Raw genomic sequence first — 13,758 nt, forward strand, 5'->3', positions numbered from 1 at the left:
GCAAAGAATTATCTAGTCCAAAATGTAAATAATGCCAAATTTTGAGAAAAACCTGTTCTTAGTATGTCTTTGAAAACTTATTTCCATCCATATTAGCTATTGGGCTACCCCAACTTTTCTTCCCTTCACTTTCAATTTCTGTCACCGGTTCTCTTAGTGCTGAAAAGAACTCTTTTCTCTTATCTCTTTCTCTCTCTCTTTTTTAAGCTTTCTATGCGTTTTGATTTGTATCTTTGTCTTCATGTACCATATCTGCTATTTCCTTCCTTTCTCAATATAACCTCTCCTTAACCAGAAAGTAGAAATCCTCTTGGAAAGACAAAGATAGGATTATTGTCAGTAGGCCACAGGGAGGTTATATACATCATCATACACATCTTAAATGACCAGACTATGAGAAATCTCTATACTTTATATTTCAACTCCTGACCAAGGGATTGTAATTGCAGAGTAACTCCAGAATTTCCCAGCATAGAAAAAAGGAGGTTTCTCTGTGTATGTGGCAGAAACTAGAATGTGAAAAGAAAGCAAATGAGGGAGGCAGGGATTTACAGGGGACATTCAGACTTACTGAATGTAAGGACAAGCTGTCCAAGACTGTACACTGTGAGAAATTCCAATGGTTCATAAGATGACCTTCACTGAGCTAGCTCCAGTGCCAGCCCCATTTGGATTAGGATCAAAAGTTATCATCTGCAGGAATAATAAACTCCTTGATCCCATATTCTCATATAACATGAGAATATATAAAGGGAATTTTGTGAATTGATGCAAATGGATAATTGGAAGGAGAAATAAAACTTTATTTCCAGAAGACAGGTATGTATCCTTTGCTGTTATCAGTTGCAATACAAAACTCTATGAAACAAAGATCTTAAATGGTTATGAACCATATGGGCCTACCAATAGGCAAGCATTTTATGTGACCATTTTACTATTTTATGAAAAATATGCTAGAGAAATTTTGGTTTATCCAGAAAAATGACAGACCAAGGAGAAGAATCAAAATGAACTCATTGTTTTTAAACCTACTAACTTTTTGATATGTAGAAGATTCCAAAATGTATATTCATGTTCTAGCTATACAATTCTAGATGTCAGGGCTTTCTTTTTCTCTTCTTCTTTTTCAAGAATGTTTATTTATTTGTTTTGAGAGAGGCAGAGAGAGCGAGCAGAGAAGGAGCAGAGAGACAAGGAGAGAGAGAATCCCAAGCAGGCTCTGGCTGGCTGCCAGTGCAGAACCCAATATGGGAATTGAACTCACAAACTATGAAATCATGACCTGAGAAGAAACCAAAAGTCTGACACTTAACCAACTGAGCCACCCAGGTGCCCCAGCTCGTATTATTCTTAATGGAAATTTTGTAATCAAGAATTTTAGAATAAATATTGGTTATTTGAATGTGAATGCCTAAGTATAGAAACTTTAATGAGCTTTCATTTTTTAAAATGTTTTTATTTATTTCTGAGAGAGAGAAAGAGACAGCATGAGCAGGGGAGGGTCAGAGAGAGAGGGAGACACAGAATCTGAAACAGGCTCCACGCTCTGAGCTAGCTGTCAGCACAGAGCCCGATGCAGGGCTGAAACCCACAAACTGTGAGATCATGACCTAAGCTGAAGTCAGAGGCTCAACCAACTGAGCCAACCAGGCCCCCCTTAATGAGCTTTTCATAAACAAACTACAGATTAGTAGATTATAACAAAATGTTTAATAAGCCATTACAAATATATTTAACTGATTATTTTCCAGACACTAAAAATAACACTTTAAGTATTTTAAAGAATACAGGAAAAACAGTATATGTAAATTATCTCATTCTTATTTTATTAAAAATAAACTTATTTTTTTAGAAAGAGAACTTCTATAAAAATTCCAAAATGGTGATTTTATCATTACTTCTATGATTATGAATAATTTTAACTTTTTTTTAATTTCTATGCTTCCAAAATTTGTTTTTGCAATGAAAAGATTTTACTGTTAAATCAGGGGTAAAAAATAAATCCTACTTTTAAGTGGGTCCTATAGAGAAATTTTTCTTTTTCTTTTATCTAATGCATTGCTAAAACCATTTCCATATCAGTTCCATCCACTCAATCTTGGAAAACAGGGAAGAAAATGCATCTGTAATAAATGAAGACAGCAAACAACAAAATGTGGCCAAATCTATAAATCCCTTTGCTTAGCAAAGCAATTTTTGCGGCTGCAACAGTTGGAGTCAATTACCATAGACTTTAATACCAATGTCAACAGAGTCTTAACTTCTGGAGTTGGAGCATGTGAAAGAGTCTCTTGCACTGGGCAGAGAGGCTAAGGAAAAAAGACCAATTTGATCAAAAATGACTTCATTTCACGAATCATTATGTTATTACCCTGTGCTTGAAGATAAGCAGTTTAGGTGGGGTCATGATTTAGCAGTCTCTTGAGATCCTGCTGTCTAATTAGCATGGCTTTCAAAAAACTGAGCTCAGCTCATTTCTCATTGGGCCTATAGGAAAGGAAGGCGTGTTTTTCTCTACCGTCAGCATTATGCTAGTTTATTAGTCCTGTGTTATATGTGTTACAAATGGGAGTTTATTTTTGGCTCAGAAAAACTCAATGGGCGGAATTCAGCCAAGATAATATCTAAGAGTCAAAACAAACAAACAAACAAACAAAACACAACTTTCTAATGCTCAGGACCCAGTAACAGACCAGATCTGATGATTTAGTTTTGGAAACCTTGATTTGTTTTGCTTTTGCAAAGTCTGTCAGAAAGTCCTCAGAATCCTGTCATTGCAAAGGTCACCTGGTCATTTGAACTTTGAGAAATGTTGATTCTAATAGTGATTGTCTTAACATTCTTTGGATCTAGGGGAAAAAATAGGCAAAAAGCCTACAAAGAACTGCTTATAATGAACCAACCCATATATGTGACCAGGACAGCAGTGCGGAGGTCTCTTTTATTCTACAAGCTCTTACAAGGTGGCCTACTAGAAATCTCCTTTTGAATGCCTCATGCACAAGTCAAACTAACATACTGAACATCAAACCCTGTTTTTCTTGGTTTTTTTCTCTCTTTCATGTTATTGTGGTAAGAACACTTAACATAAGATCTATCTTCTCAACAAATTTTTAAGAGCCCTTTACAGTATTGTTAACTACAAGCACAATGTTGTACAGCAGATCTCGCGAATTTACTTATCTTGCATAACTAAAACTTTATGCCCTTTGGTAAGCAACTCCTTACTGAACTCTGGATCTCTTGATCTGGTATTTCGCCCATCCCAGTGAAAGTTCTTTATTATCCGTGAAGCAAGAAACTTTGAAATTCTCGACAACTTTCCTTTTGTTCACACCACATCTCACCTGCAAGTCTTTTTGATTCTGTCTCCTAGATTCTACCTCTGAGATTCCACCTTCTTTGCTTCTGTTCTAGTGGCTGTCCACTTCCCTCTGTCTCCACTTTCATTTCTTGGTTTGTGCCACTGCTGTAACCTTTCTAGCCATATAGGTGGACATTCAGTCTTCTGCCCTTCCACTCATTCCTCATACAGCAGCCAAAATGCTTCTGATATTTCCTAGAACAGATTCAAGCACTCCCTTGGCCACAACCTATCAACATGTCCTCATTACATGTTTAAAATCATTCCATGATTAAAACTCAGCTCTTGAATACACGGCCTATCATGACTTGCTCTTTGCCTTTAAAAATTTCCCTGCTGCTACTTTCCTCTCTTACGTGCCACACTCCAGTCACCATCAAATACAACAATGTTTTTCCAGCATTAAGCCTCTTCTCTGTGTAAGTTTACGCCACTTAGTTTTTCCTGGCTAAACATCTGCCCGTTCTTTAAATCACAGCCAAAACGTTGCTTTCTAGACACAGCCCAGCCTGAGCGCATAAGTGAATACTTCTCTAAGTTGCAGATTGTGGAGAGCTAACTTGGCATATGGCTACAGAGGAGATTCTTCATAGATCTGCAGGAGCAAAATCAGGAGCTGAAACTCACACTTGAAGACTCTTGAGTGCCCGCGTAAGCTCACCCAGCTTCCTCTACTGCAACGCCAGAGGTTTGGCCCTGACAAGTTCTTGGACTCATTCACCCTACCAGTATAGTTCCAATATGACTCCTCTTGCAGTTAGTAATAATTTAAGACTCTTAATACACCATAAATCAAATCTGGATGCTCAAAAAAAAGTATAAACTTTGGATACAAAGCATGGGTTATTTTTATAGGATCCTTATTTTTTCAAAATTGGGGCAGAGTGTTGTTTAATGGCTCAGTTCCTACATTTAAGCATAGGGAATAAATATAAATTGTGCCTTAGCACCTGCTGAAATCCAGGCCATGATGTTACCTAATATTTGATTCACCATCATTAGTTGTCCTCATCGAAGAAGGTGTTTTGAGTTATACAACATGCAGAGACTTATGCAGGCAGCGCTCTAGACACAAACATATTTTTATAGTGTGCTTCCCTTCTGTATTATTTCAACTCCTACACTACTTACATATTTATAGAAGCCTCTGGTGATTCTTAATGATGTTGTTCAGTTTAGTTTCTTAATAATTTCCTTGGTTTTATGCTAACATTCCTGCTGTTGATTGTTCTTTTATTTTAATTATGCCGCATTCTAAGCAGTGCTTCTGGGAGTGGGTTGGAGTTTTACGCTGCAGTACATTACAGGTGAAAATAACTTTTAAAATCCCATTAGAGCAAAATCCCTACCCTTCACACTTTGGCAGGGATAGACGGGTAGGGCCCCATCAATACTAAAAAGTTACATTACTTGACCATAAGGGTTGATGGGCAACTATGTGAGGTTAGCAAATACAAATTATGGTAGCTAACACGTATTGCACACATACTACCTGCATAGCCTGGGTTAGGTGCTCTATGTTCATTCTTTCCTTTAATCCTTACCACAATCCTGTAAGGCATGTTATTCATATGCCCATTTGCCTCACATGGACCCAGAAGCCTAGAGAATCTCAGCACTTTGGCCAAAGACACGTAAAGACAAACAATGGTAAGAAAGGAAGCCTTGTCTGTCTCCACAGCCCATGATTTCAACCATGCCCTTCTGTTCAAGAAGCCATGCCCTTCTGTTCAAGGAAAAGTAAACCTTAACCCATCGTAAAAGTTGGAAGGGAAAAGGATACCTTTTAATCCAAACTTTTCCTTGCTTACAAGCACCAGGGATTAAAAAAAAAAAAAAAAGTTGTCTTCCTAGGGCACCTGGGTGGCTTAGTTGGTTAAGCAGCCGACTTCAGCTCAGATCATGATCTCACGGTTTCTGGGTTCCAACCGGCATCAGGCTCTGGGCTGACAGTTCGGAGTCTGAAGCCTGCTTCAAATTCTGTTTCCCTCTCTCTCTCTCTCTCTGCACCTTTCTGCTTGTTCTCTCTCTCTCTCTCTCTCTCTCTCTCAAATAAACATTAGGGGTGCCTGGGTGGCTCAGTCTGTTGAGTGTCCGACTTCAGCTCAGGTCATGATCTCACACTCTGGGAGTTCGAGCCCCGCATTGGGCTCTGTGCTGACAGAGACTGGTGTCTGCTTCAGATTTTGTGTCTTCCTGTCTCTGCCCCTTCCTCCCCTCAGTCTCTGTCTCTCTCTCTCTCTCTCAAAAATAAACATGAAAAATTTTTTAAAACTAAAAATTAAAAAAAATAAACACTAAAAAATTGTCTTGTGATGGGTTAATCATTTAAGAAGAGGTAGTTGCAGTGTTCAAAGCTGAGGAGAAATCAAGTCATTTTTATTCAAACTTGGATGAAATGTCGTGTTCAAAAGAAGGTACATTGGAACCACAGAGTACTGATTTTGCATGCTGTATTGCTGTATACTCTCAATGACACTAAGCAGCAACTTAAACTGTCAGGGCCTACCTCTGCAGGTGAAAGTAGTAATAATTATTATATAGATAACTTGTAGGAGTGCTAACAACACTGACCCCATCTTTGGCCCTCCATCTTATTCCTGCCAGGGCCATGACCTCCCTGGAGCTTTGATTTCCAGGATCCTTGGAGGTTAACATGTGTCCTGACCAGAAAGCAGGAAGGCTTGTTTCGATCTTCTCTAAAGTGGTGTATAGACGACTATAGATGACAAACGGTGCTGCCTGATGCACAGGTGGCATCATTTTAGAGAAGTAGTAGATGACTGCCACACAGGTGACATCACTTTAGGTAATTACCCTTTAACCTCGCACTGCCTCTCGCTCTATAAAAGCGATGGGTTAAGTCCCCCCGTTGAGTGGAGAACAGCTTCCTGGCAACTTTCTTGTCGGTCTCCCCGGTTCCCCCCATCAGTAAGTTACCCTGAATGCATCTCTGTAAACAGTATGGAGGGGCTTGATTTGTCTGTCTCAAAGTGCCTTCTCAGTTTGGGGGATCCTTTAGCCGCCTCCTCCACCTTCTGACATAACTGGTGGGTGGATGTATAAGACCAAATGAGGTAACATGTAGAGGATGCCACACATGATGTCTGTCATGCGTTTTCCTTATCAATATGATTCTCCCCTGTGAGAAGAGGTGTACTATGAGTAGAGGTATCCTATTAGGATAACTTAGCTTTTATTTTTTTTTAATTTTTTAATGTTTTATTTATTTCTAGGAGAGAGAGAGAGAGACAACGTGAGCAGGGGAGGGTCAGAGAGAGAGGGAGTCACAGACTGAAACAGGCTCCAGCCTCCGAGCTGGCAGTCAGCACAGAGCCTGACGCCGGGTTCGAACCCACGAACCACGAGATCATGACCTAAGCGACAGTCGGACGCTTAACCGACTAAGCCACCCAGGCGCCCCAGGATAGCTTAGCTTTTTGGATGGGAGTGGAAAAGCAGTGATTTAACAACAAAACTTATACCCATGATAGATAAATTGAAATGAATTTCAAAAGAAAAGGATTTGGACATCCAGTGATGTATCTACTAGTTGAAATCCCATAACATTTTCTGTGACTACACTTAAAGTGTAACGACTTATGCCTTATTTTTTTCCCCATTTCTGTTTGTGTCACATACAAACATATGGTATAGATCTAAGAACTTGAGGTCAGAATTCAAATAAAACTCAGTTAGACTGAATCCAAATCTTGGCACCTCCATTTTAAGTCCTGAAGCTTGGAAAAGTTAGTAAACTTGATAGGTTCCTCTTTTGTAAACTGGGATAATAGCAGTACCTACCTCATAGAGTCCTCATGAGGATTAAAGTGATAAACGTGTAAAGGGTTTAGAACCAGTACTTGCCCCACAGTAGGTGCTCAGCTGGTGAACTACAGCTTTTTACAGATTTTATTGTTCTTACTCCCTGGTAGACTAGAAGCTGCAGGAAAAATATGTATGTGTATGTATATCTATATATATACATGTGTGTGTATATATGCACAATGTGTACGTATATATGTGTATATATATTATTATATATATATTTTATTTCTCTGCTCACAAGTATTTTCCTGTTATAAACATGTTTGAGAGGGACTGAAAAGGGGTAAAATCTTCCCAGAGGATTCTTCAATGAGTCTTGCCACATAACCTGAAATGAAATGGATTTCTTGGATTACAATAATGACTACTTTTCATTTGACAGCCTTGCAGAATGTGAATGAAAACTGCTGTTTTAAGGTGGTTATGTTCTATGAATGAAAGTGGTTTTACTGAATGCATTGATGAGTGTTTTATGTTTTTTTACATATTTAATCATATATCATTTTTTATGAGTGAGTGAAAATAGTATTTGTAAAGGTTAATAAATTTCTTGACAAAAATATATTTAACTATATATATGTGTAATTATTGAATAAATGAATATATCAGACACTACAATGGGAAATAGTCCAGAAAAAACAAAGAAATGTTGTCAGTACTTAAGGAAATTAACAATACCACAAAGTAGAGAGGAAGTGATATGAAAAGGTAGGGAACTTCTCAGTTTTAGGAGTGTCATTAAAAGTGGTGTTATAAGGGGCACCTGGTCGGCTCAGTCAGTTGAGCGTCCTTGACTTGAGCTCAGGTCATGATCTCACAGTTCGTGAGTTTGAGCTACAAGTCGGGCTTTGTGCTAAAAGCATGCATCCTGCTTGGGATTCTCTCTCTCTCTCTCTCTCTCTCTCTCTCTCTCTGCCCTTTGCTTTCTCTATCCCTGTCTCTCTCACACACAAAAATAAATATTAAAGTGGTGTCATAAAACAAAGAGTGATGAAACAAAATGGCTTTAAATTGCCAAAAAATCACCTTCCAAGCTATTTACCTTTAGTTTAACATTTAACATTTATAGGTGTGGTGATTTTAAAATATATACACAAATGCTTTGATATCTCCACTTGAAGTAGAGCATATTTTCTCTTGGAGCTAGTGAATTGCTTTTGATAAATCTTACAAAGTGGAAGTGGCAATTTCCAGCTACTGAGAAAAAGTCATAAAAAGGCATTGGGACAAAAAAAATATATTCCCAATTGAATCTTAAAAGAAAATGATCCCACTTTTCACACATTCATGTTTTGTTTCACCTCCTAAACCATGAATTCCTTGGAATGATAGCCCTTGCCCAGATCTTCTATGTTGCCTTAGAATCTAGCACATAGGTTAACCTGACAGACGGGAAGCCCTCAGAGTGTATTTGATTGGCTATTATCTCCATATTTTTATGAGGTTCTTCTTGATTAGAAAATTTATAATTCAACATAATTATTTTTTTAATCCCTGTGTAGAATTTTACTGGGCTAAAAATAGAGATTCGAAGAATGGCAGAGGACTCCTCCTATGAGATTCCGAAGGCTCCATCTCTAGATGTGATCGTGTTCTGATCAGTTCGTCATTGAAGGAATCATCCAGCTGGTCCTTGGTAAGTCTTTGAACTTGGTGATACTGATCATATGATCTGAATCTCCATTTCTTTTCCTCTTAGGTACGAATGATAAAACTAGGGTCATCTTGAGGAAACAGTAAGATAATTTCTGTGGAGTACTTAAGTGTCAGCAACTATTATTTTTATTTTTACTTCTCCCTTTTGTCCCCTGTTTCCTCCACTGAAGGACATGTATTGACTTAGATGTTGCTTTAGAACTTCTTTAGTATTTCTTAACCATGGAAGACCTTTTGGTACATGGAGAGGGCCTTAAATACATGCTATGTAAGGAAGGAAAGAATAGGGATAAATGTATTTATATCAGTCCTATGTAAAGTCTGAAACAATGCAGCCAGGAAGAGGATACTTAATGTCTTTCAAAGCCATAGCCAGTGACCAGAACACACAAAGATGAGACCAAGAGAATATAGATGATAAGACATGGAGAGAAATTTCAGAGGGGGAAAAAAAATCTTGCCCAGAGGTCTGTATTCATGCCAACTTGTAATCCCCTGGTCATCAGCATCACAGAGGGATACAAGTAAACATGCAGCATACTATAGGGATATTTGCATTTTTATATGAACAATTTTTTAATGATGTCACTGAGAAATGTTAACTAATTTCATTTTTAATTAGCTTTAGGGTGTAGAAGAATTAAAAGCGGTTATATTTAGAACTTACTTAATTAAAATGGATAAACTATATTTCAAGTGCATAATATAGATAATCTCACTAGGTTCTACTTCTGGCTGTACTACTGATTTAATTAATTGGGAGAATTGCAGCATATTAATGAGAAGAGAATAGAAACCATTGCCTTCTTCCTTTATTGTGATTGCAAGCCATTCCAAGTTCTGGATAAGTGGGTAGTTGATATTGAAGGCAGGAAATGTTTATTATTCAGTGCAGTAGGCTGAGGTGACATTTCTTATCATTTCAGCATAACTGTGCCAGAGGGTCTGTAAATAGTAGTTGCCGAAGGCAATTTTACACATTCATAATATTCTTTGATGTCTGGGCTGGGCCCAACTGACAGAGCCCCCGAGGCTATCTTTCTGCTCCTCCTGCAGGCTGATAAACCAGTGTGTGGGTTTACAGAGAAACAAAACAAACTCAAGAAATTTCATTTAGTAATTTCTGAATTAAATTCACCTTAAGGAAGTCAATGCCTAGCAGATAGTGGCCATTTAATAAGCAGTCATTGAGTGAGTGGTGGCCCACTTGCATCCAGGTTATAGAGAATCATTTCCAGAGGAAAATTTTACCTATAAGAAACATGCTGGGTACATTTGACTTTATGCTGCTTCTGCACAGAAAAGAGAAGATGAGAAAATGTGAAACCCTCATTCTTAGCAGTAGAAATAATAATTAATAATGAATTAACATTTATTGCATTCTAACTCTGCTCACCAATTGAGGGAACTTTTGTACACACAATCATTTATCGCAGCGATAGACCTATAAGGTTGATGAGGAAACTGAGTCACAGATAAGAGTAGCCAAGGGCACACAGCTTGTTAGTAGTAGCACATTAAAAACATAAAACACTAGGGGCACCTGAATGGCTCAGTCCATTACGTATCCACCTCTTGGCTTCAGCTTAGGTCTTGATCTCCTGATTCCTGAATTCAAACCACCCATGGGACTCTGCCCTGACAAGGTGGAGCCTGCTTGGGATGCTCTCTCCCTCTCTCTCTGCCCTTCCCCTGCTCCTGCTCTTTGACACTCTCTCTCAAAATAAATAAATACACTCCACAAGAAAAAAGAGTCATAATCTATTTAAAACAAACTTACATAGGGGTCCTGGGTGGCTCAGTTGGTTAAATGTCCCTCTTCGGTTCAGGTCATAAATTAGCTATCATGAATTTGAGCCTGTGTTGGGCTCTGTGCTGACAGCTCAGAGCCTGGAGCCTGCTTCAGATTCTGTGTCTCCTTCTCTCTCTGCTTCTCTCCTGCTCACACGGTCTCTCTGTCTCAAAAATAAAGATTAAAAAAAATTAAAAATAAGACACTAGACATATTTCCTATCATTTACCCATACCACTATTTGTTCAGGCCCCAAATAACCCTATCCACCTCCTCTGACCCAGGAAGTACCCATAATGTACCCTGTACGTTTTCTTTCTGAAACACATAATTTTCTGAAATTATTTATGTAATTATGGTGGTTTGGATTTTTCCTATTTGTTTATTATTTGTCTCTGCCAAGTAGAACATAAGTAATTTGCAGTCTCCTCTCCTACAGTTTATTTATTCTCTATCCCAACACAGGATTAATTTTTAAAAGTCTGACATCCCTAATGAGGTAATAGTTGTGGCTTTTCTTTTCTTTTCTTTTTTTTGAATGATGTCCAGTCTCTTTAACCTGACATTCAAGCCAGTCTGTCATATGATGCCCTTTTATATTTTCAAATCTGCCTCCCTCTAGTGCAAAACAGTCTTGTCATCTCCCTGTAGATTAGTATGTCCTCCTTTCTTTGTCCATGGTGTGCACAGTCTCCTCTTTTTTTTTGGCACCAACAGCCCTATTCCCACCCATATGTTTGAACCTAATTCTGCTTTCAAAGATGCAACTATAGCCAGACTCTTGTTCATGTTGATTTCATTAATATTCATCACCATCTTCTTGAGCCCGTGGTTCCAAGTTTGTTTTTTTTTTTTTTTCCCCTTCAGCTATCACTTTGTAGCCTGATGCCTTGTACTTGGGTAGTGCCACAGGAGTAAATTCAAGTCTCCAACAAAATATCCTGTACTAGTTAGGTTTTCTCTCCACTGTTGCTCTTGCAGTGTTGGGCATAGACTATGTTACGAGTAAATAATAGACTGATAGCTACCTACACTGCTCATGCGGTCTGCTGCTAGGTAACGAAAAATGATTATTCCTGCTAGTGTGAAGGATGCTACGCTCTCTTGCCCAGATCTTTTTCTCCCAGCTGCCAAGAGTGCAATGGGCAGAGAAGTTTGACTAGTGGCCCATTTCAGAGATTGCCTCTACTGAAGAGACAACACCCTGCCTGAGCCTCTGTGTCCCTTCCTGGGATGCCAGTATCCGTGACTACTTCACAGGGCAGTATAAAAGCCTGACACCATTGCTCTACTCAGAACAGCTCCGAAGGGTCATTCATGCTTCACAGCTCTCCATGGAGAGACCTGCAGTCACCACTGAGGCTACATGGCATCCTGAGTTCTTCTGTCAAATTCTGCTCCCTCCCCTTCAGTAGCTTATCCCAAGCCCACTCCTGAAATAACTTCCTACATTTTAAATATCGATAGTCGGGGGGGAGTGCGGGCACACCTGGGGAGTTCAGTCGTTGAGCATCCAACTTTGGCTCAGGTCCTGATCTCACAGTTGGTGAATTAAAGCCCCACATGGGGCTTGCTGCTGTCAGTGCAGAGCCCACTTCAGATCCTTTGTCTCCCTTTTTTTCTCTGTCCTTCCCATTTTTATTCTCTCTTTCTCTCTCTCAAATACATAAATATTAAACTCTTCAGAGTCTACTTTGCAGAGAACCCAACCAGTAATACTCATTAACCATACTTTCCATAATCACACATTCTTTTCTAATCATGAGGATAACAGGGAATATGGGTGAAAAGTAGTAAGAGAGACAATCAAAAAGGACAATGAGGGGGAATCAGTGAACTTCTTTTTGCATATTTTGGAAAGTTTTTGTTTTGTTTTTCCTATTGGATCATTTGCCTTAGGCAATTTTGCTCTGTTTTTTAAAAATAATTATCCCTAGGGGCTCCTGGGTGGCTCAGTCAGTTGAGCGTCCAACTTTGGCTCAGGTCATGATCTCACAGTTCGTGGGTTTGAGCCCCTCTGTGCTGACAGCTAGCTGAGAGCCTGGAGCCGGTTTCAGATTCTATGCCTTCCTCTGTCTCTGACCCTCCCCTGTTCATGCTGTCTCTCTCTCTCTCTCTCTCTCTCTCTCTCTCTCTTCTTTAAAACATTTAAAAATAATAAAAATTATTATCCCTATAAATGGAGACGATGAACATTGTCTTTAAAAAATGATGCATAGGAATATATGAGAGGGAGAAAATTAAAATGACAGTTTAGGTTGAATTGCACAGTTGTGGTGAATGAAATGGGGAAACAGTGCCAGGCCCCTCAATCTCCAGCCTCAAGGAGAGCTTATTCGGTCTTTTATTTTATCCAAGAAAAAGTCGGGAACATGTCAGAATCGCCTGAGAATGTTCCGTTTATGTATTTTCACAACCCCAAACCTGAACACTCAGAATGCCCTAAAATAGGAAGAGTATGTCATTCCTTTATCTGAGACCCAAATACCAGCTGTTGAGAAGGCTCCAGTAGCCTACATCATCATGCATTTGCCCCCTCAGTGAAATCAGCTATGTGCAGTCATTCTCACAGCCCCGACTAATTGGCTCCACCTTGCCAATAAGAGCCTTTGCCAATGGTGCCACTCTTCAATTTCATAAACATTCAAAAATATTTAGTCAAATTGGCCAGCTTCTTAACTACCATCTCTGCAAAAATGAACACCTTTGGTGGTGAGAATAAGCATTTCAACCTCTTGAAAATAACAGTGAGGTGGGTTTTTTTTTTTCTTTCTACTCTCCCTCCCCAATGAATATTAAGCCTCTCTTTCTTGAAAAGAAAGAATAAATCAAGCACAGAATTTTCATTTCTCAACTTCACGTCCGTGACAATGGCGCGTTGGAGTGTCTTTGGGGGGCTGCCTTGATGCTTATTTTTCCTTCAGAGCAAAACTACATTAGACCCAAAAAGAAAATGCCCCTGAGATTTAATTATCTTTCTATATTATTTTTCACTACAAAGACACTCTTTTATTGTGTTGCTCTGTTGAAAAAAAAAAATCTTCAGTAGATGCATTTTTTTTCCAACGGTAAAGGCAGTATCACTTCAAAGATGGAGTGCTTGCCTTTCTTGTGTTTG

Source organism: Crocuta crocuta, unplaced genomic scaffold (genome assembly GCF_008692635.1).
Source record: "Crocuta crocuta isolate KB4526 unplaced genomic scaffold, BGI_CrCroc_1.0 scaffold330, whole genome shotgun sequence".
NCBI lineage: Eukaryota > Metazoa > Chordata > Mammalia > Carnivora > Hyaenidae > Crocuta > Crocuta crocuta.